Source organism: Salvelinus namaycush, chromosome 20 (genome assembly GCF_016432855.1).
Source record: "Salvelinus namaycush isolate Seneca chromosome 20, SaNama_1.0, whole genome shotgun sequence".
In the NCBI taxonomy this organism is placed as follows: Eukaryota; Metazoa; Chordata; class Actinopteri; order Salmoniformes; family Salmonidae; genus Salvelinus; species Salvelinus namaycush.
This window is the reverse complement of record NC_052326.1, coordinates 8,762,020-8,786,980: the sequence shown is the minus strand read 5'-3', so window position 1 is coordinate 8,786,980 and position 24,961 is coordinate 8,762,020. Positions and strand designations below refer to the sequence as shown.

At 41.1% G+C, this 24,961-nt stretch overlaps 1 protein-coding gene across 1 annotated transcript in view; it reads left to right on the top strand.

Annotated features, from left to right (window-relative positions):
* The window catches only part of cpne5b (copine Vb), a 199,917-nt gene that overhangs the window by 16,106 nt on the left and 158,850 nt on the right, over positions 1-24,961 (top strand). The gene's annotated exons all lie outside the window — the stretch shown is intronic.

Sequence of the window (24,961 nt, the reverse complement as noted above, 5' to 3'; positions counted from 1 at the left end):
CTCCGATAGGAAACAGCTGCAGTCTAAAGCCCAGAACAGAACCCAGAGACCTCAGGTCACAAACACTGTGGGGCCCATACTTGCGAACATTAGAAGAAGTTTCTTTAACCTGGACCTCCGTCTCAAAATGCACATCAGCCATTTACAATCGTTGGTGTAGTTGCGCGTGATAGAACGCTACATTGTAGCTTTTCCCATCAGATAACATAGCACACGTTAACCTTATGGTACCTCACCAGCTGACAGTGATTACTTCCTGTAACAAATTACGCAATCAGCCTATCACGTATCTTTGACTTTATTTCCACCAACCAATGGCAATTTCTTAAAATATAGGTAGATTGGGCCTCCAGAGGGATATTTTAAAACTCAAATCTCTAGGTCTGTAAAGTGTAGTGTCCCATTAATATTGTATGACTCATCCTTGACTAGTCTACTAGATACTAAATTCAAAAGGCACCTTTTCACTATATGACAAATTCACCCGTTATATGCGTAACAGCATTTTTAAGTCGAAGACGCTCGTGGTCATGTCAAATGGCTGTTATTTACCCCTTACTGCTATCGCTAATTGGTGGTGTGATCCACTAAGGCGTTAAGCCCAGAGACGTCGAGATATGATGTCGCCGATTTCGGCTCCCCTCAGGGCAAAGGTTTTTATTTGAGGAAAAAAACGACCACTATTGGTCCTCACGCATATGTGACAAAGTAAATTATTATACAAATGCATGTAGAAAGTTGTAGGCCTACATTTAGTCATACACATCCGTGTAGTATAGCCTATGCAATATGACTATTAGGCCACAGCAGTGTGTTTGTCTATAAGGCTGAAGAAAGACGTAGCGCCTTGTTAAATTCATTCTTAATCTTCATATTCAAACGGTTGGCTGCACTTCCTTCTCAGCACACTAAAACAATACATGTTATTCTACATTTCAAAGGGGGGAAAACTCAAACCCTTGCCACAATTATGAGGAGGTAGGTGCTCTACTCTGTGAGCTATAATACCAGTCAGTCATACGCATGTGATCTAGTTGCTTTGATTATCAGAACTTGCCGTTGGACTTCTGAAAGTATGCTTTCATGAACAAGTGTTGGATCACGTCCAATTACGGCATTTTAATTGGCTGTTATGGAATTTGAACCTGATATAATCACAGCCAGCTGTGCAGGTTAATTTTGCCAGGTTATCTAATTGGAACACCTAACATATAGCGTTTGATCACCTGCCACTATGTCAACGATTGTAATTGGCTGATGCGCATTATGAGACAGAGGTTCAGGTTAAACTGAAGCTTTTTCTAATGTTCGCAAGTATGGCTCCACTGTGTTCCAACTACAACAGCCCGGAACCCAGAGATTAGTCAGGTCACAAACGCACTGTGTTCCAACCACAACATCCCAGAATCCAGAGACTAGTCAGGTCACAAACACACTGTGTTCCAACCACAACATCCCGGAACCCAGAGACTAGTCAGGTCACAAACGCACTGTGTTCCAACCACAACATCCCAGAATCCAGAGACTAGTCAGGTCACAAACACACTGTGTTCCAACCACAACATCCCAGAATCCAGAGACTAGTCAGGTCACAAACACACTGTGTTCCAACCACAACATCCCAGAATCCAGAGACTAGTCAGGTCACAAACACACTGTGTTCCAACCACAACATCCCAGAATCCAGAGACTAGTCAGGTCACAAACACACTGTGTTCCAACCACAACATCCCAGAATCCAGAGACTAGTCAGGTCACAAACACACTGTGTTCCAACCACAACAGCCCGGAATCCAGAGACTAGTCAGGTCACAAACACACTGTGTTCCAACCACAACAGCCCGGAACCCAGAGACTAGTCAGGTCAAAAACACAGTGTTCCACTAACACACAGCTCTGAGATACTGTAGGTCACCAACACAAAGCTCTGCCTCGCTCCATGTTCCAACCTGCAACACATTTCCACTCCAGAGTCGAGGGAGGAAGGGGGAAGGAAAAAGACGAAAAGAGATTGATTTTTGTGACAGAAAGGAGAAAAATAGCAGCCTGGTCAAAATGTCATAACACGCCCCAGGACAGAGAGAGAGGTTTCTCAAAATGACAACAGGCAGGCAGGAAGTTATATTTATGTAGGGGGGGGGGGGATGTTAGAGGTGCAATAGACAAGACTGACAAGATCTGTTTTAGTCAGTCTATTTCCATGTCAGACTCAGCCATTTCTGGAGCTAACTGGGTGGACAGCTGTCTAGTGAGAAAATGTGCTGATGTGTGAAGCCACAAATGAAAGTTGCCTTCTGTCGTAAAGACACTGTTACGCTGGGTGTCGATGTGCTCTACAAAGTGAACTCTACAAGGTGTCGAAATTGTTCCGAAGGAATGCTGGCCCAAGTTGACTCCAATGCTTCCCACAGTTGTGTCAAGTTGGGTGGATGTCCTTTTGGGTGGTGGACCATTCTTGATACACATAGGAAACTGTTGAAAAACCCAGAACCGTTGCAGTTCTTGACACAAACCGGTGCGCCTGACACCTACTACCATACCTCGTTCAAAGGCACTTTATTTTTTGGGGTTGCCCATTCACTCTCTGAATGGCACATACACAATTCATGTCTCAAAGGCTTGAAAATCCTTCTTTAATCTTAAGGATCTCTACAGATTGGTGTCCCACCCACGGGACGGTTGAGTTACTTAGCATGACGTTGTAAGTAACAAGAACATTTCTCAGAACATAGACATATCTGATATTGGCAGAAAGCTTAAATTCTTGTTAATCTAATTGCACTGTCCAATTTACAGTAGCTATTACAATGAAAGAATACCATGCTATTGTTTGAGGAGAGTGCACAGTTATGAACTTTGAAAAGTTATTAACAAACCAATTAGGCACATTTGGGCAGTCTTGATACATAATTTTTTTACAGAAATGCAATGGTTCATTGGATCAGTCTAAAACATTGCACATACACTGCTGCCATATAGTGGCCAAAATCTAAATTACGCCTGGGCTGGAATAATACATTATGGCCTTTCTCTTGCATTTCAAAGATGATGGTACAAAAAAAACAGTTGTTTTTTTCTTTGTATTATTTTTTTTACTAGATCTAATGTGTTATATTCTCCTACATTCATTTCACATTTCCACAAACTGCAAAGTGTTTCCTTTCAAATGGTATTAAGAATATGCATATCCTTGCTTCTGGTCCTGAGCTACAGGCAGTTAGATTTGGGTATGTCATTTTAAGCAAATATTGAATCAAACGGGCAGATCCCTTAACCTGTCTCCTCCCCTTCATCTACAATGATTGAAGTGGATTTAAGAAGTGACATAAATTAGGGATCATAGCTTTCACCTGTATTGACCTATGTCATGGAAAGAGCAGGTGTCCTTAATATTTTGTACACTCAGTTGCGGTCGGTGCCGTTTAAGATGAGGGAGGATGATTTTTTTTTTTAAATGAGCATGGCCTTATTTCTATTACAGCATATTGGATGACTATCATTCATATTCCATTCACCCAGTTCAATGTAACAGTGATAGGTTTAGGCTACTACATGATACTCAAATTTTCCCTATACCCATCATGAGGTTGTTACAACCTAGCCTATGAATGAAAGTTTACAACGTAGGTGCACACAGGTCGAGTCAAAAATTTGAGGTGACACGGACAGACAGTGACACATTCAATACCACCTTGCACACTCTTGCCTGCATCTAGCTGATATAGGGTGTAATCATTAGTCCAACAGTTGCAAACAAGAGTTTATATAGGACAAATTCAGGTATGTCCCCGTTTTGTTCTGTTTGCTTCCATTTAAGAAACATTGTTCAATAGAATCTGTGGAATTAATACACCCCTGATCACGTGTTCACTTTCATAGCAGCCATGTTTTTTTCCTTCTCGCATTTATGTGCTCTCCTCATCTCACGTTTTCCCTTTGCTTGTGGACTTCAAAGCACATCACAGCACACGAAAATACCTTTCCAAACCATATCATAACCGCTACACATAGCCTACATTGTTGTCACCATATTAGCTAAAGTAAAGTCATAGTCAACATAACTAATAGAACTAACTTGTTAGTAAACCTGCTACAATCATGCAGTAATGTTACAGTGTACAGTCCGTAAGCAGTTTAGCACTTACACCGGCGGGCTCAGGCGGCAATAAATTAGTCAAACCAAAAGCTTACCTTGACTTGGAAGAGTTCCAGTGTTGTGTTTGATAGTCATAGCCAGCTAGCTAACATAGCATCCCTCTCTTTGAGCAGGGTGTTTGAGTAGGCTAAACTAGCAAGCTGCATTTACTAGCTAAGTAAGTTAAACTGAAAGGGCCTTTTTTTACAATATCTGTCTATCTTTCTCTTGCTTCTACTTCATTTTGGAAGAAATTAATTTGTTCAAACTGTTCAACTATTGTCTTTCTCTCTCTTTGAGTCAACTACTCACCACATTTTATGCACTGCAGTGCTAGCTAGCTGTAGCTTATGCTTTCAGTACTGCTGTAGATTCATTCTCCGATCCTTTGATTGGGTGGACAGCATGACAGTTCATGCTGCCAGAGCTCTGATAGGTTGGAGGACCGTCCTCCGGAGTTGTCATAATTACTGTGTACAATAAGTCTATGGAAAGGGGTGAGAACCATGAGCCTCCTAGGTTTTTGTATTGAAGTCAATGTAGCCAGAGGAGGACAGAAGCTAGCTGTCTTCCTGCTGCACCATGGTGCTGTTGAGGCTACTGTAGACCTTAATTTCAAAATAGTGTGTTTTAATCAATTATTTGGTGACGTGATTGTATTTAGTATAGTTTTATCTAAAAAGGATAACTTTAAAAAATATATATATACTGTATATAAACATTTTTTTTAAATGAAATTCACTGAGGATGACTCTCACTTTCCTCCTCTGAGGAGCCTCCACTGGTGTACATGCATCTCTGACAGGCAGTGGTGTGTGTCTCAGAGCACAGATATTGGTCATGTGATCAGTCTGGCATTCTAAAATGTTCTGGAAAACGTGGTGACCGTTTTAGAGAAAATCCATTTCTGTTTTGGAGTGAAATGTTGGCCCTTTAAGTCGCAAATGTTTACTCACTACAATATATGATCATGATACTGTGTTCAGTTTGTCATGTTGAACTGACTAAAATATCCATGGTTGTGCACATGCCAACCAGAGTGAATGCAATGTCAATGGGACAAACTGGTTAAATTAGCTAGCTAATTACATTTAATTTCCCGCATTCACATCTTTCTAGCTTATGATTATGGAGTTAGAAGTTTGCTAAATCTCGTTAACGTCATGTCTGCATTGCCATTGACTTGCCTGGCAGCAGGGTGAATGGCTGGACAGAGCAGGGACAGTACCACCTTGTTTGTTAGCTTATGAATTTCAGCACAGATGTGGCTGTTAACTGGCAGTAAATAACAAGCTATAGGAGATTTGTAAATAAACTGGGAAATAATGTTTTAAATAAATGTATGAAATCTATTATTCATGTGCATCTTGCTCATTGATCATCGTTGCTCCAGTGTCTCATACCCCTCTCTCCGTTACCAGCAACCAGTAGCCGTGTGGGGGTAAAATCACTGGGGAAGCCATATTACAACCTGTGTTGTGATAATTGCGTAATTTGCTCTATAACCTGTTAATTCATATGCCTTGCGACTGTGATATATAGGCCTAAAGGCCGAGACAATAAGAAGTCACAGTGGCAGAATAAATTCAACCACACCTTTGTTTCATCACAAAACCAAATAGCAACCTCTGTCTGTTTAAGTCCACAAAGCATATTGCATGTAACAGACAGTTACATAACCTACAGAATGGTCAAGCAAGTTCATGTTTCTGACATTTCTGGACCACTAAACAACTATTGATTTAGAACCACAGAGAGTTACCACAAGTCGCAAAGAAAACAGGAGCTGTCTCCACTATTCCAGCACATTTTCAATTTCAACATCATCAAATCACCTCTGGTTAGTCTAATACAGTGATAACTAAAAGATACCAAAAACAATTTAGTCCAATCAACGTTAGCTAAATATGATGTGGCTGTCAATGGTTCTGATTTCTGTGTGCGTGTGTGTGCGTGCACGCTCAAGCAAGTAGAAAAACATGTTGGCTCACCCTACTTGTAGAGAAACGCTAATGCCATTCTCCTCTTTCATGTTGACAAAACGGGGTATCACTCTGTAATACAGTAGACGCTTTTATTTTTTGGCTAAAATGCTTGCTCGCTAGGCTATATTCCATTCATGGGCAATGTTAGCTAGTTAACATTAGCCTTCTACGTCTAGCTACATATTGAACTTCCAAATCCCTATCTCCATCCATGGTTAATTTAGGAACGGGCCCATTTTAGCTAGCTAGCTAGCCACTGGAGGAAAACAACAGTACAAGATGCAACAATTCAATTTATTTCTGTCAATGACGTATTCTCTCAATGCGATTTGATAGCCAAAATCCAAGCTGGCTTCCCTCTACTCTTTATTATTTTTTTAAATTTATTTTATTTTTTTGGTGTGCCAGGACCATTCACAGTTGTGTTCTCTGTTTACCTCAATGTGAATTGCCAATTTTTAAAAAACTTTTTTATCAAGGGAGGCCAAAAGCTCGCTGGCTTCCCTTGCATTCAATATTACGGGTGGCAACAATGTCATACTCGTTTGGACCACACAGGATCTGATTGATGGCCTACACACACAGAGACAGGGGTGCTGTCTTGCTCACTCGGATGCATTGTCCTATGAGATTCATTCAGCCTCTCGCGAATTGATGGAAAATTATGAAAAAATATGAGACGAAAGATACATTTTTTTATTTTTATCAAATCAATTCTTAGTCAATTTTGGGGGGAAGCCTGGCTTCCCTTGGCATCCATGAATACACACCACTGCCAGCAACATTGCTCTGTGATATTGCCACAGAAATTGCCAATGTATCGTGTCCTTTTATGACAATGAGTTTTCATTCATCTTTTTTTCTCAGCATCATTTCATTCTTAGCGTCATTATGCATGACTATGCACACCAGATAACTAATTGTAGTCTGTTGCAGAGAAACCCACGTACAGAAATATGGCCTTGTCAATAAATGGAATATACAGTGCCTTCAGTGAGTATTCACACCTCTTGACTTATTCCACATTTTGTTGTGTTACAGCCTGAATTCAAAATGGATTAAATATATGTTTTATCACCCATCTACACACAATAGCCCATAATTAGTTATTTTTTTGTTGTTGAAATTTTAGCAAATTTATTGAAAAGTCAGTACATGTTAGAATCACCTTTGGCAGTGATTACAGCTGTGAGTCTTTCTGGGTAAGTCTCTAAGACCTCTGCACACCTGGATTGTACAATATTTACACATTATTCCTTTTAAAATTATTTTTTGCTCTGTCAGGTTGGTTGTTGATCCTTGCTAGACAGACATTTTCAAGTCTTGCCATAGATGTTCAAGCTGATTTAAGTCAAAACTGTAACTAGGCCACTGAGGAACATTCAATCTCGCCTTGGTAAGCAACTCCAGTGTATATTTGTGTTTAGGTTATTGTCCTGCTGAAAGGTGAATTTGTCTCCCAATGTCTGTTGAAAAGCAACGTTGCTTTTTATCCCCCAAAAATCCCTAGTTGTTGCAAATGTGTGTGTGTGTGTGATAATCTACAGTATGGCTGGTGTCTTTGAGAGAGTTAATCAGAGTTAGTCATTGCCATGCAGGCAGAGGCCAGTGGTAGAGGAGGAGTTGAACTATGCGTTAGCTCTTTCATGTGAGGAGGAGTTAAGTGTAGAAGACTACAGTCAGTCAAAGTTCTGTCTCTGTGTGAAAGCCTTTCTCCCATTAGGATCTGGATGTGTCAGAGAAGCCTCCGAGTACATTCAAAGTTCTGGTTGTGAAAACCTTTCGTTAGTTTGAGAATAAATGTGACCGACCACCTTGATTTGGTCTTATGTAGCAAAATTTGAAATTGTCTTTTTTTTTTTACATTGGATAAAAGCAGAGACACAGAGCTACAACATGGTATATCATACACTGTATTTGAGGAACGATGGGAAAGTAATTATGCTTTGAAAGTTGATAAACTTGTAACCTTACTGTTGAGAAAATGGCTTTTGAAGGGTTTTTGGTACCTACTGGAAAGCTCCTCTTTGTCTAAACCCATTCAGCATCGTTCACACCATCTTAAGCTTTAGCTCCACCAATCTCTTTAAGGGTTGATCCAAGTGTTCTGTCCTAACAGCAGCAGTCAAGCACCCAAGCTAACTGGCTAACAGTTGTTGCAGTGACATTCTATTAAAATGGACACTTGCATAGTGGAGTCTTTTGTTAAGACATGTAGCTAGCTAGTTAAACAATGAACCATAATCCCAACTCATGACATTACTACCCTGCATGAATCTGCAGCTAGCTAACCAACCATGTTCAATGTTAGCTAGCTAACATTAGGCTATAACTAGCCAAGCAAATGGCTCTGAGATATGAATAATAAGATCATACACGTAACAATAGCTAGCGAGCCAGACAGCTAACATTAGCTACCTAGCTAACAGCCCACTTTAACTTGACATGAAAACGATTTTGTCAAAATTAGAAACGTGTAATATCTGAAAATGTAGCTAGCTAGACTATCTTACCCATATACATCATGGTTGGATGCTTCTCCCTGTCACGGATGCCATGGTTGCACTTAGTTTGAAGATGTAATCCGGAGACAGGTGTTTTCTCCATCTCCTTAGCTGTCATACTCTAATTCCACTGATTTCAAAACTCGGTCCTCCAGAAAGTGGAGAGCAACACTTATGCAGTTCTACTAAGCAATATATATATTTTAAAGCAGCATTAGACAGGATTACCTACACATATTCACCAGCTCAAATAGACAGAAGTGTGCTATATGGCAGACCAATCTGAACTCATCTTTTGGCATGTCCAGCCTACTCATTATCTTAGCCAATCATGGCTAGCAGGAAGGTTGCTGGCTTTTTCTTTTCTAGGCTCATAACTTAACAATGTTGTTTGTATTTACAGATGGCATACAAGTTTGTTATTGAGACACATTAAAGTTCACATGTTCCAGAAGGCATTTCTGCCAAAAAAACGCATTATGAAAAAAAAAAAAAAAAGAAGGATTATATTCAAATGACTCTCGTGTGAAGTCGTGACCCGCGACATATGCCTAGTTTCCTGAAACGGGTCACAAAATGTAGGGTTTAGGATGATCAGGGTTTGGGATTGTAATGCATAGATATAAAGATGAGCCAAATCGCTTCGATGATTAATATTCACATAGAACATGTCATGCATCAAAGGCCAGTTGAACGGTGTTTCCTCTGACACATTGGTGTGGCTGGCTTCCCGGGTTAAACTTGGAGGGTGTTAAGGAGCGCGGTTAGGCGGATCATGTTTCAGAGGACGGATGACTCCACCTTCGCCTCTCCCGAGGCCGTTGGGGAGTTGCAGCGATGAGACAAGATCAAAAAAGGAGGTAAAATAGAAGAAGAATGTAATAAAAACATTTTAAAAGACCACCTGGGAACATGCATGAACCCCTATAACCTTTTCCCAGGTAAAGTATTCCATAGAGTGAGTACGCCCACTCCTGGCGAGGAGACATTAACAATACATCACTTTCTACATACATCCCTGTAAAAAAAAAAAAAAGACTTAGAAGTAAAAGAACCGTAAAGCATGAGAAGAACATGTTAGTTGTTAGGGGATAAAACATGACAGTAATCCACATCCTTACTACACTGTGACTACAATATGTAAACACAGAACACTTTCAGATAAACAGAATAGAAATTATAAAAATAAGAAGGGATAGGAGATTGTGCAAAAACAATTTGGGAAAGTACATTTCTAATCTGTTTATATGATTGATCTGAAAGTGTTCTGTGTTTGCATGTTCTAGTCATTCCGTTACCCACTATCTCATGGACATGGTTTGAGACAGCACGGCCCACTGTCAGCTACTCCTGTGATAGTCCAAGAGAGTCCAAGCACTATATATTTTTTACCAGACAGGGAGATGTTTTTTTGTTGTGTCACTCATTTTCTTTTCTTTAAATTTTTCTCTCCTTTTTTTCTCAAAAATCTATCTGGAAATAGTCCATCAGCTGCCGTGGCTTCTGTATATGCCCCGAGGGGACCCTGTCGGAGTGCTCTCACAGGAGTAGCTGACAGTGGGGCTGCCTGTCTCAAACCATTTTCATGAGATAGTGGGTGACTGAATCAAAATACCCCTGAGAGGGCAGTGAGTGGGGGGTATGGGACTTGACTGAAGGTACAAAACCCTGCTGACACTTGTGGCTGCCTATTGGGTGGGGGATTCTTTGCAACGTCATCATAGAATGATGGATAACTTTTGGGGTAGTTTGAGGTGATTTCAAGTCCAGTTTTCAAGTCCAGTACCTTGTATGTGACACCAGGCTGTCCATCTGTGTCGAACTGATGTAGGATTTTGCAGGGGCCCTACCAACGTGGTGCTAGTTTACAGTGCAGCTTGCCTGGATCTGTCATGAAAACCAGATCACCAACTTAAAATGGTTTGAAAACAGTTCCCTTGTGGATATTTAGCTACAGTCGGTGCTGTTTGGTTTAGGGTAGCATAGAGATTGTCATATTTTGTGAAATAGTCCATTATGACCAAATTGTATATTTTTCCACCAGTAGTGGGGTTCAACTATGCAAAATCTGTAGTCACCTTCTGAAATGGGCGTAAAGCAATTTTTTTTGCTGGAGGGGAGCTTTCGAATTAAGTGTTGGGGAGTGGCTAGATTGACATGAGAGGCAACACTGACAAAAGTGGCCAATATCTTTGTTCATGAACAGCCAGTAACAGAGCTTCCAGCCCGCTCTAGTGTTGTCGCTGGGCCCATATACCCACAGAGGGTGTCCATGTAGGTGGGCTAGGGTTTCAAGGATCAGTGCATCTGGAATCATAACCTGGTATGCCAGCGTATCACCTGGAGGAAGGAGGACTTCTCTACACAAGAGACTGTTGTGGATGAGAAGCTTGGGGTACTCCTACCACAATTTCCAAAGTGCTGCAGGGGGGTTTTGAGGTGGTCTCCCCATTGGCCTCATCTGATCCAGTTCGAGCCAGTGGAACACTTCCTGTAGTACTGGGTCAGCGTGTTGGGCAGCTTGGAGGCTATCTAAGTGCGATAGGTCATCCTCAGGTGGGGATGGTTGCTCTCCAGTAACTGAATCAGGTGAGTGTGGTGACGTTTGGTCAAGCTTGGCAGGAGAATATTGCACAGCTGCAGAACCTGACTGGGCTTTTCCTGTGTCTGATTTGGTCAACGCTTTTGTAGCAGAGGCGGAGTGTTAGCCGCGTAGAGGGGTCATCTTCCGTTGCGCGAGCTGGGCAACGGATCAACGAGTCAGCATTGATATATTTTCTTCCTTCCCTGTGTTCGACCATGTAGTTGTAAACATCGGGTTCCAGTGCCCATCGTGCTCTCCACCCTGTGGGGTCATTGTCCAGTGGGATCTTCCTGAGTGCCACGAGTGGTTTGTGATCAGTTACGACCTTGAATGGATTGCAGCCCAGATAATGTCTGAAATATTGGATGAGTTCCTTGTCATATGTGGACCAGTTTGACTCAGACGGGTTGAACATGTGACTAGCATAGGTGATCACTGTTTCTCTGCCATTCTGCACTTGACTGAACTGAGAACAGCACCAACTGCCAGCTTGAATGCATCACAGGGAATGAGGAAGAGCTCGGAAAATAATTACTGTACGGTGGCTCTGAGAGGGTCCGTTTCAAGTATTTGAAAGCTGCTTCCCTTGACCACTCAAAAGGAACGTCCTTGTGTGTGGGCTGCATTTTGGGCAAAGTTTCTTATTTATAAGAACCTTCCTGTAGTATGATCACAGACCCACGAATGCTCTGACTTTTGTGGGAGAGGATGGGACAGGCCAATCTTTCACATGCTCCACATTTCTGGGATCTGGTCTCAAGTCCTGGGCAGACACAACATGGCCTAGAAACGTCACTTTGCTCTGAACAAAGGTGCAGTTTGATGGCTTCAGCTTCAAACCTGCTGACCTGAATCTCTGGAAAACTTTGTTCAGTTGCTGATGGTGTTCTTCAAAGTTCCTGCTGAACACGATGACTTCATCCAGGTAAACTAGGCAGTGGTTACCGTGACAACCGGCATGAATTTATACCAGAGGCCGCTTCTTGTGTTAAACGACGTCTTTTCCCTGTCTGTAGAAGCCATGGGAACCTGCCAGTAACCACTGGATAGATCAACCGTACTGAAAATCTGTGTTTCCGAGCGACTCTAGAGTGTCATCCACTCGAGGCAGGGGATGGGAGTCACATATTAAAGCATGAATATTTCTGTAATCGACACCGAATCTGTAGCTTCCTTCTTTCTTTTTGACCATAACCGCTGGAGAAGACCAGGGGGCTGTGACTTGGTTCGATCAGATAATATTCAAGCAACTGATCAACATTCTCGTCAGTCATTGCACGTACAGTAGGTGGAGTCCTGTAAGCAGGCTGTCGAATCGATGCTATGTCTCCCGTCCGGATATGATGTTTCATTAGCTCAGTGTGTCCGTAATCCCTTTTGTGTTTGTTGAAGATACACTATATATACAAAAGTGTGTGGACACCCCTTCAAATGAGTGGATTCGGCTATTTCAACCAAAATCGAGCACACAGCCATGCAATCTCTATAAACAAACATTGGCAGTAGAATGGCCTTACAGTTGACCGGGGCAGCTCTTCAGTAAGTGCTGTTATTGAACCTCACAGAATGGGACCGCCGAGTGGTGAAACGTATAGCATGTAAAAATCTGTCCTGGGTTGCAACACTCACTACTGAGTCCCAAACTGCCTCTGGAAGCAACATCAGCACAATAATTGTTAGTCGGGAGCTTCATGAAATGGGTTTCCATCCATGATCGAGCAGCCGCTCACAAGCCTAAGATCCCAATGCGCAATGCCAAGCGTTGGCTTGAGTGATGTAAAGCCCGCCGCCATTGACCTCTGGAGCAGAACTGAAAAGCGTGTGTGTGCAAGGAGGACCTACAAACCTGACTCAGTTACTCCAGCTCTGTCAGGAAGAATGGGCCAAAATTCACCCAACTTATTGTGGGAAGCTTGTGGAAGGCTACCCAAAACATTTGACCCAAGTTAAACAATTTAAAGGCAATGCTACCAAATACTATTTGAGTGTATGTAAACGTCTGACCCACTGGGAATGTGATGAAAGAAATAAAAGCTGAAGTAAATCATTCTCTCTACTATTATTCTGACATTTCACATTCTTAACATAAAGTGGTGATCCTAACTGACCTAAGACAGGGAATTTTTACTAGGATTAAATGTCAGGAATTGTGAAAAACTGAGTTTAAATGTATTTGGCTAAGGTGTATGTAAACTTCCGACTTCAACTGTAGCTAGCTAACTTGTTCAGTGCTGTGGTCGGTAGTGCCGTCATACAAAACAGCACATAAAGTCCGTAAATCCTAACAGAAACTGGAAAGTTATGTTCCCCAGACGCTGTCACCATTTATGTAAGGCGGGGATATAAAGATTTGCCGAATAACTTTGCTCTTAGATAATTAATATTTAATATCCAACAGCTAGCTTTACATAGAACATGTCATACATCAAAGGCTAGTTCAAAAAGACCACCCGGGAACATGCATGGACTTCAATAACCTTATCCCAGGTCAAATATTTCAGAGTGATTACACCCACTCCTGGCAAGGAGACATTAACAATTTTTATAGTTCTAAAAATTACAAGCTGGTCCCAAATCACTGAGATATCTTCATCAGAACCCGAGTTATGAGCTTTTAAAGTTGACTTCAGCTAAAAAATAAAAAAAGGAGGAAACAGCATGCGAAAATTCCATTGAGAGGCATCAGAAAAACACTAACACTCAGCTTGACTGTTTCAAAACAGCATCTGCTGGTATTGTTTGCATTAAATAATCATTACTAGAACAAATGATCATACTGTACAATAATAGATTCATATATTTGAATTGTAGCCAAAATAATGTACATTTCAATGCAATTATGAACCGTCAATAACACATCCTTTAAAAAGAAAAACATTAAAAAAAATATCTGTTTGATGTGACAACACTGGATGGCATGAAAATTCAGCTTGTAGGAACGGGTAGTGGAACGATTTGCCTACGTCTCTATGGCCAGGAGGAACAATCTCATCTGCTGAGAGATTAGATGAAATTAGTTTTTCATACAGGCAAAGTAAAAACAATGCAAATACTCACAAAACTAGAAGACAATCACACGAAACCTAAATATAACTGTAGAGGCAAATAAAAGAGTACAGTACTAGTGTGCAAAAGCATATAAAGTGATTGGGTAGTGTCGTGTGTTGACTGTGACCTGCTATTGTTGATGGCCCGGATTACAGTTGGCAAGAAGGATTTAATTAATATTGATATTAATGAATTTGACTCTCTCTCTGACAAACAAACGCAAAGAGATCTCTAACACACACAAACACAAACTACTACAGTAGGTCTTCATTCTTGCCTTAGCCGAGTGCTCCATGGTGACGACCTTATTGGATCCAGCGCTGACCACTAGATCCATGAGCTAGCCTATTCCCTTCACCAGCTTACCCTGAGGGGAAAAAATATGTTTCAGTGCATTAGCAGTCTTATTTATTTTGGCCCAAAATAAAGTCAATTGTCATGGAGACCCAAATGTAAAAAAAAAATTACAAAAATGACATTCTTGTTAGCTAGCTAACATGTTTTGTGGAATACAGGGATGAAAAATACCACGGCTGGTGAAATAGTCAGTGAAACATTTAGGCTAACATTAGCTATAGCTGCTTGTCTTCAGACTTGTCTTCAATAGTACTGTCACTCCAACAACACTGGCTAAAGCCTACCTTGAACAAATACAAAGTAGAGGCAGGTAGTGAAGGCCTGATGGTTTTTAAAGTCTCGCTAATGCACGGTGTACTTAATGAGCTAGCTAGCTAGCTTAACATACCTTGCTAGCTCCTCGTTGAAAATGCTCTCTCATCTCTTCATCCATTATAAGGTGACAGACGATCGTTGGGACCACTCGTAAAATAATCATTGATTACTGGTAATTCAGAGCATAGTGGCAGCTTTGCTCAAAGTCATGACAACTAACTAGCTAAATCAAACAACAAGCAACATCGTTATTTATCTGAGAAGTAGCTGTCAGCTTCAACGATGGTTGATGACTAACTAGAAATGGGAAGACTGCGTGCATGTGCTACGGTACTACTAGGATGACAGGAGCACAATCCCAATTCGCACCCCTTGTCGCCTGTGCACTCGTTCAGACCCCCGCAAAGATTAAAAGCAGTGGCTTGGTGTAACTGTATAGGTATACAATTCATCTACTGCTTTTACATCTTTGAGGGGAGTGAAGGCGAGGGAATAAAACACCAAATGTAAAATACAACAGGGAACTCTTATTCTCTATAAATAATCAATTTTGTTTTTCTCCCTCCAACCTTTTATTTTATTCCACTGTTCATTTTATTATATTCCCTTTGGAAGAAAGAACAGGTACAAACTGCCCTGGTACAAAGAGCTTCTTATCAACGCTAAGCAAACATAATTAATCATAGCTCCTCTGTGTGCTGGAACATGGGTCTCTGTGACACGTTCCATGATAGTCAGTTCCAAGATTCCCTCTGTGGCTGTCGGCCGGTAACTGGTGTGTGTGCGTGTGTGTATATTTGCATGTGCGTGTGTGTGTGCATATGTGGTGGCTGGCTCCTGACAGGGGATCACCCCAGAGAGAAACACTTATGAATAATTAAGGGTTCTCTGAGAAAATGATCCAGCTCTGCCATCGATCCCACATCCACCCTGGGAAGACCGACGCTCATCCACCCTGGGAAGACCGACCTCGAGTCTAATGCTAGAGGTCTGCAGGGGGGCAATGCCATCCCTCATTCCGTTACTGCCTTTATCCTCCTCTATTATGCTCCTTTCTCCTCATCCGTCCCTCTCTCCTCACAACTTGTTTCCTTACTCCTCCACCCTATTTCTTCTCTATCTCTTCCCTTCCTCCATCCTCCTCTCTTCTCCCACACCATTACCCTCCTCCTTCCCTTCCTTCCCTCTGTATCACCCTCTCCATCTACTCAGCAGCGTGCAAAGCCCTTCATCCCCTACTCTCTCCTCCCTCTCCCCCTCCTCTGTCCTCCAAACATTCTCTCTCTGCTGACATTAATCCCAGGAGTGATTGAGGACTAGGGGCGGAATATTAAATAACTCTTATTTCTGCATCTAGATGCTGCTGTGTGCCTTCTCATTCTGATTTCAGAACTGTGGTGTGTCTCCCCCGGGCGACAATCAATCAACTTTGTGTGGTTTCTTTTTCTGTGTATTTAGGGGTGAGAGTCGAGCTGATCTCATAACTCACAATCAGATCATATCCTGTAAATTGCTGTCTGGATGATACTAGTGTGGCTGTGGCTGAGGCCATCGATTGGGATCTAATTGAGAAGCACAGATGGTTTGTGATTTTATTCAGACAGTGCAGAGCTAGAGAGGCGAGCAGAGGCAGGGAGAGGGAGAAAAGGAGGTAGGGCAGCCAGGTCATACCAGATCCACTGCAGTATTAGATGTTTGCCCATGTCCCCTTGTGCATGCATGCAATTACAATAGGTTTCCTACTGTCCACTAGGGGCAACGTGAGCACCTTTTATCATCTCGTGGGCTTGCGGCTTGCTAGGAGGGTGTTGTGGATGGGGATAGAGGAAAAGCTTAAACTGCGGCTCCGAGGATCGGGAATTCAATCCCAGTGCTAGACACGTTTTTATTAGAAATGATTTCTGTTTCAACCTTAACCCAAATCTTAACCCTTACCTTAATCACTAGGAATGAATGCCTAAATTTAACCGTTGAGTTTCACTTTTGGTTTCAACTGGCACAGTTGCGACATAGCAGGTCTACCTTCACTTCACACATAGACGTTTTTCCCTCCCTGGACAAAGATTGAATACTGAAGTGAGAACATGAGGTCTTTTTGGGTAGGGAGAGGCAGCTCACCAAACAATGAATATGTTTGGCGAGGTGTGCACACCTTTTCCAGATCGATTTGTTTTCATTGCGATTCAAATGCGAAATCATGCCTTGATAATATCCCTCCTCCGTTTGTGAACATAATCTCAGTGGCATTCAGGCCCGAGCAGAACATCAGCCTGGTTGAATCCATTAGCCGTCCATCAGCCTGGTTGAATCCATTAGCCGTTTTTGACCAGCAGATGCATTTCTTACACAGTATGCTAGAGCTGAGAGGTCAGATAAACAGTGACCTTTGTATACATATTCATGTTATGCACCCACTAGTGGAGAGCCTACTGTGCATACAGATACCCTACTGTGCATACAGCTGGCCAGCTAGGGTTGGAATACACTCTGGATGTGAACTTTTGGCCTTAGAAGATAGAGCATTCAAAATCAATAGGACTGTTTAATGGGAATGAATGGCAGTAGATGCATAATCCGGATTTTACTGATGCAGGAAAATAAAAGTATGGCAAATCAAATAAAAGTTTATTGGTGGCACACACTGTTTAGATGTTGTTGCAGTTATAGCAGGTGCAGGGAAATGCGTATGGCACGAGCTCCTAACAAAGCAGTAAAATGTCAACCAGTACACAAATAAATCAACAACTGCAAAAAAAAGTATAATAAAACAAGAAATATTAAAATGTCAGAAAAAATCCAATTAACTCAAATAGTACTGTAACAGTAAAATACAATCTCTATATGTAACCCGGATGAATTTACACAAGATATACTAAGAATGATATGTACAGCAGTAGATATGGTAGAGTGAGATATGTCAAGAATCCAGTATATAAATGAATATGTGGTATGTATAAGCAATGTAACTAAAACACAATGTACAGTGGTAGAAATAATAGAATGAGCTATGTCGAGAATACAGTATTTAAATACACAGTACAAAACCCCATAACAAAATGGATAGAATTGCAAGAATTTAGCTTCCGGACCAGGGTCCAGAATATATATCTACAGTGCTGTGAAAAAGTATTTACCCCCTTTCTAATTTTCTCTACTTTTGCATATTTCTAATACTGAATTATCAGATTTTCAACCGAAACCTAATATTAGATAAACGGAACCTGAGTGAACAAATAACACAACAATGACATACTTACTTCATTTATTTCATAAACAAAGTTATGCAAAAAGTAATTGCCCCCTTCCACATTTAGCTGCAATGACTCCAACCAAACACTTCCTGTAGTTGTTGGTCAGTCTCTCACATCGCTGTGGAGAAATTTTGGCCCACTCTTCAATGCCGAAAGTCTATAACTCAGTGACATTTGTGTTTTCAAGCATGAACTGCTTGCTTCAAGTTCTGCCACATCATCTCAATTGGAATTAGGTCTGGACTGACTACGCCATTCCAAAACTTAAAATGTGTTTATTTTTTAGCCATTTTCATGTAGATTTGATTGTGTGTTTTGGATTATTGTCTTGCTGCATGACCCAGCTGTGCTTCAGCTCACAGACGGATGGCCTGACATTCTCCTGTAGAATTCTCTGATACAGAGCAGAATTCATGGTTTCTTCTTTAAGGCAAGTTGTCCAGGTCCTGCGGCAGCAAAGCATCCACAAACCATCACACTATTACCACCATGCTTGACCGTTGGTATCAGGTTCTTACTGTGGAATGTAGTGTTTGGTTTTTGCCAGGTATAATGGGACCCATGTCGTCCAAAAAGTTCTACTTTTAACTCATCTGTCCATAGAACATTCTTCAAAGAGTCTTGATGATCATCCAGGTGCTTTTTGGCAAACTTGAGTCAACTTTTTGGATGACATGGGTCCAACAAAAACCACCGATGTCAAAGTTTGTATCGACACAGTTGTTCCTGTAAATGTTTTTTTTTACCATTTTCTGTGGAAATTGTTAAAACTAGTCTTTGTGGATAGAGTTCTATGGTTTGTTTAACATTGAAATCTATGGTTTTTGTTTGGTATATATCAACTGAAAAATCCATTACCATGGAATTGCCCCAACTCCTTGACCTTTATCCCATCATAAGGTCCATGTCCATTCTCGTGTTCTAATTATATGGGCAAAACTCTGTTTAACTGCACATTTAGAATTGTTATGACCACCATGTTGGCATCAAATGTTCCATGACATTCCAGATAGAAGATAGATCACATTCTAGAGTGGTGGTTGAATGTTTGGTGCCAAAATGGCAGACCGTTAGCTGAGCCACCGGAAGACAGCTCATAATAATGTCTGGAATACAGTGTAATGGAAGGAATTGAATGGTATCAAACACATGAAAACCACGTGTTTTATACCATTCCATTTACTCGATTCCAGCTATTATTCGGAGCCATCCTACCCTCAGCAGCCTCCACTGCTCTGTGCACATAGTAGTGGAATAGAACTACAGATGCAAGTCTATGGCAGATCCCTAGCCATCAAACTGTCATCCTGTCCTCCGATTTAGGGCATAACACTCAGTCACCCCATCAGAGAATATGTGGATGCAGTATTTTTGCATAGGGAATCTCAGGATCCAGATTTCGCTACTCTGGTGTTGTCTCTTATTGCTGCTATTTACTTGGCGTTTATATAGGACGAAATCTGGCCTGCTTGCTACTTAAACTGCACACTGTGTACTATTTAGCACATACTGTTTAGTAAAGAAATATGCATTATGCCACAGCCAAAACGTCTTACTTTTGGTGTGTTCAAGACAACTGGGAATTCAGAAACAAAACGAGCTCAGACTGGGAAAAATCGTGACGTCTGTTACCTTCAGTTCGGAGACATCGGAGCTCTAGAGTGATGCCTGAGTTACTGCCTTGCAATTAGTTCCAAATTCTAGCTACTTTTTACTATGTATTTGGAATAAACTTGTGTACCATAGGCCTACGCCTATCAACTGAAGTCACCTGAAACTTGAGCGGAATGGGAGATGCAGTGCCGAGGCAGAGAAGGCGTAATGACGATGACTGGCTACTACTCTGAACTGTGTGGCAAGCTTTCTGGCGTCTAGAGCTGCTGAGGCATCACCCAAGTGGGTGCCATACAGTCATGGCCAAAAGTTGAGAATGACACAAATATTAATTTTCACAAAGTCTACTGCCTCAGTTTGTATGATGGCAATTTGCATATACTCCAGATTGTTATGAAGAGTGATCAGATGATTTGCAATTTATTGCAAAGTCCCTCTTTGCCATGCAAATGAACTGAATCCCCCAAAAACATTTCCACTGCATTTCAGCCCTGCCACAAAAGGACCAGCTGACATCATGTCAGTGATTCTCTCGTTAACACAGGTGTGAGTGTTGACGAGGACAAGGCTGGAGATCACTCTGTCATGCTGATTGAGTTCGAATAACAGACTGGAAGCTTCAAAAGGAGGGTGGTGCTTGGAATCATTGTTCTTCCTCTGTCAAACATGGTTACCTGCAAGGAAACACGTGTCGTCATCATTGCTTTGCACAAAAAGGGCTTCACAGGCAAGGATATTGCTGCCAGTATGATTGCACCTAAATCAACCATTTATCGGATCATCAAGAACTTCAAGGAGAGCGGTTCAATTGTTGTGAAGAAGGCTTCAGGGCGCCCAAGAAAGTCCAGCAAGCGCCAGGACCGTCTCCTAAAGTTGATTCAGCTGCGGGATCGGGGCACCACCAGTACAGAGCTTGCTCAGGAATGGCAGCAGGCAGTTGTGAGTGCATCTGCACGCACAGTAAGGCGAAGACTTTTGGAGGATGGCCTGGTGTCAAGAAGGGCAGCAAAGAAGCCACTTCTATCCAGGAAAAACATCAGTGACAGACTGATATTCTGCAAAAGAAACAGGGATTGGACTGCTGAGGACTGGGGTAAAGTCATTTTCTCTGATGAATCCCCTTTCCGATTGTTTGGGGCATCCGGAAAAAAGCTTGTCCGGAGAAGACAAGGTGAGCGCTACCATCAGTCCTATGTCATGCCAACAGTAAAGCATCCTGAGACCATTCATGTGTGGGGTTGCTTCTCAGCCAAGGGAGTGGGCTCACTCACAATTTTGCCTAAGAACACAGTCATGAATAAAGAATGGTACCAACACATCCTCTGAGAGCAACTTCTCCTAACCATCCAGGAACAGTTTGGTGACGAACAATGCCTTTTCCAGCATGATGGAGCAACTTGCCATAAGGCAAAAGTGATAACTAAGTGGCTCGGGGAACAAAACATCGATATTTTGGGTCCATGGCCAGGACACTCCCCAGACCTTAATCCCATTGAGAACTTGTGGTCAATCCTCAAGAGGCGGGTGGACAAACAAAAACCCACAAATTCTGACAAACTCCAAGCATTGATTATGCAAGAATAGGCTGCCATCAGTCAGGATGTGGCCCAGAAGTTAAGTGACAGCATTCCAGGGCGGATTGTAGAGGTCTTGAAAAAGAAGGGTCAACACTGCAAATATTGACTCTGCATCAACTTCATGTAATTGTCAATAAAAGCCTTTGACACTTATGAAATGCTTGTAATTATACTTCAGTATTCCATAGTAACATCTGACAAAAATATCTAAAGACACTGAAGCAACAAACTTTGTGGAAATTAATATTTGTATCATTCTCAAAACTTTTGGCCACGACTGTACACTGTGAAGGAGAAGTCCAGTGGCTACACGAATCAGGCTGGTTCCCAGATTAGCCCTCTACAAGATCGTTACCAAATTCCATCTTCATCAACCATCTCCCTGACCACTTTCCTCTGATCAAGCCATGAACTGTCCCTCTCCATCTTTAGAGGATCCATGCACTCAGACTTGGCCTCTAGTGGTTGACCTAGCCAACTATAGCTAGGCTACTTGTGATCATGTATTGCTTATTCGTTTTTTATACTTTTGATGCGCTTGACATTATGAAAAGTGCTATAGAAAATGCCAATTATTATACCACAGATGGTTTATTTAGTTTAGTAGAGCAAAAAAGCTCTGAAGGCCAAGAGGCCGACACGTGATGCTAGCAAGAGCAGTGTACAGGTTTCTTTTAACGTATCTAATTGTTACCATGCACCTGCAACAAGATAGCTCAGATGTGCGAGTGCATTTTTATGTTGAAAGTAAAACACACCAACAGTAGATGTTCCGGTAAACACTTTTTTATTACAAACAAGAAACACTTTTCATTGAGAAAACAGAAATCTACTTTTGGTTAAAAAAAAAGAAATTCACCAAAAACAGTAGAAAATGAATAAATTAATAGCTATAAATGACTAGGGTGGCTGGAGTATTTGACAATTGTCTTTGACAATAAAATACATTCTCCTGCCTCCACATCTGGACCTTTTGTGGGAGGGAGAGGAGCCCACAGCTGTAGTGTATGTTTTGTTTAAGCCTAAGGTTCTCCCACTTCTTTTTAACCCCCTCCAGCTCACACTCTTTCACATAGATCCTGAAAAATACATAAGACGAAGTACAACATTAACCAAACATGAACCAAGCTATTGCTGTGCGAACTTTCTGTAGCTAGACTGACTCATACTTTATCAAACTGGAGTGCCAAGGTGAAACAGTAATGAGTGCATCTTACCATTACTTTCACCATAATAGGGGTGTATACTCCTAACAGTTGCAGAGTGTTCCGTTTTGTAACAAAAACTAGCATTTCTATTGGACAGGTTCAGCAAACAGGGAGGGACCTACCTGAATCTGTCCAATAGAAATTCTAGTTTTCATTGCAAAACAGATCGATTTGCAACTTTTGGAATAACGATTACAACCCTATGTGCAATGAAACTCGCTAACTAGCTAGGCTAATGTTAAATATGAAGTTGTCGCTCAACAGCAAGTAACCAAGTAGCTAATGTTACTGTTCAGTTACAACTTCTAGTCCTAGCTACTAAAGCATATAGCTAGTTAAATGCACGGCAGGCAGTAGGCTGTAAATCTATTTTCAAATATGTATGATGGAATAGTTGATCAGAAGCTTTGCTATTCACCATCTTCCAAGATGTTTTGTTGTTTACTTGAAGAGGTCTATCTATCAGAACTCACAGCCCTCCTCTTCCAATGCATTGTGGCTGTGCAATTCCAGAAAAGTGTGCAGCGAATTCTACTAGATGAAAAGCCAAAATGAGTATAACATTCTGCATATACAGCATACTCGATATATTCAAATACTATAAAACATTCTATTTTCGCATACCGAGAATGCATCATGTGCGATTGCGATGTTTCCAACTATTGGTTCATTTCGGTAGTGCATCCCCATATCTAATTGACAGCTGATTATCAGCTGTTGTCAAGGCCGAAATGAATATAACATCCTGGCATTTAAAGTTTACTAGATTTTCTAAATGTCACATACTATAAAACGTTTTTTTCCCACGCATACTCAAACAGCCTACTATTTAGGACACAAGTATGGGTATTTGGCCACTGTCAGCTGCGGCTCATAGAATATTCCGAGTCCATGCATGTCTCTACTCTCTAACATAGCAGTTTAAGGCGTAGATGAGAGTTTTTAGTGTATGGTCATTGTCATGATTTTCATTCCGTTGACAAGGGACATTGGGTTGTTTTGGATTGACACCATTTGATGTGTGTATGACAATGGGATTTTTAGCTTTTGGGATTGACACCATTTGATGTGTGTATGACAATGGGATTTTTAGCTTTTGGGATTGACACCATTTGATGTGTGTATGACGATGGGATTTTTAGTTTTTTGGCTTTTAATCTCAATAGTATTTATTCAGTCAACAGTGCTCCATTCACCAAAGCTGTTTTTTTTTTATCAGTCTGCTATGATGCTGTCTATCAGACTTCCACCGAGTGTTGAGAGAGAGAATTTCAGTTTATCATCAGACAGCTGATGAAAGTGAGTAGAACTTCTGTCTGTAATAAAGCCCTTTTGTGGGGAAAAACCCATTCTTATTGGCTGGGCCTGGCTTCCCAGTGGGTGGGCTTCTCCCCAGTCATGTGAGGGCCTGGCTCCCCAGTGGGTGGGCTCCTGCACACTCATGTGAAATCGCATAATTAACTTATTTCCATTGACTGGTTTCCTTATATGAACTGTAACTCAGTCAAATCATTGAAATTGTTGCATGTTGTATTTATGTTTTTGTCTATTATATATATATATATATATATATATATATATATATATATATATATATATATATATATATATATATATATATATATATATATATATACACACACACATATATATATATATATATCCGTATGCTTGTCATTAGACCAATTATGATAAACAATCCAACTGACGCCAGCATTACCTTATGCATGGTATTAAAGCACATGGAGTCATACTGGTGAATTATCCTAATGGATTCCTTGTTGACAGTTTTAACAGCTTCGTAAAGCTTCATGCCACTAAAATGTATGATTAGCTGTAGGCTAATTTGTAAATGGCCAGTACTTAAGCCACTATAGAGCCTGTTTTGGCGGTTATCTTTTGTCCGTGTCACGTAGGCCGTGTCAGTGAATCAGGCCTGGGTTCAAATACAGTGCTTTCAGAAAATATTCAACTCCCTTGACTTTTTCCACATTATGTTGTGTTACAAAGTGGGATTTTTATTTATTTAAGAGTTTTTGTTTTTTGTCAATGAGCTACAAATACTCCCCCCCAAAATTCTACAATTTGTAAAAAATATATATATATATATAGTAATACTAATATATCTTGAATTGATAAGTATTCAACCCCCTGAGTCAATACACATAGAATCACATTTGGCAGCGATTACAGCTGTGAGTTTCTGGGTAAGTCTCTAAGAGCTTTGCACACCTGGATTGTACAATATTTGCACATTATTCTTTAAAAAATAAATATTCAAGCTCTGTCAAATTGGTTGTTGATCATTGCTAGACAGCCCTATGACGCCCACAAGCCTCACAAGACTCGTCTGAAGGTCCCCGTACCGGTTTAAAAAATGAAT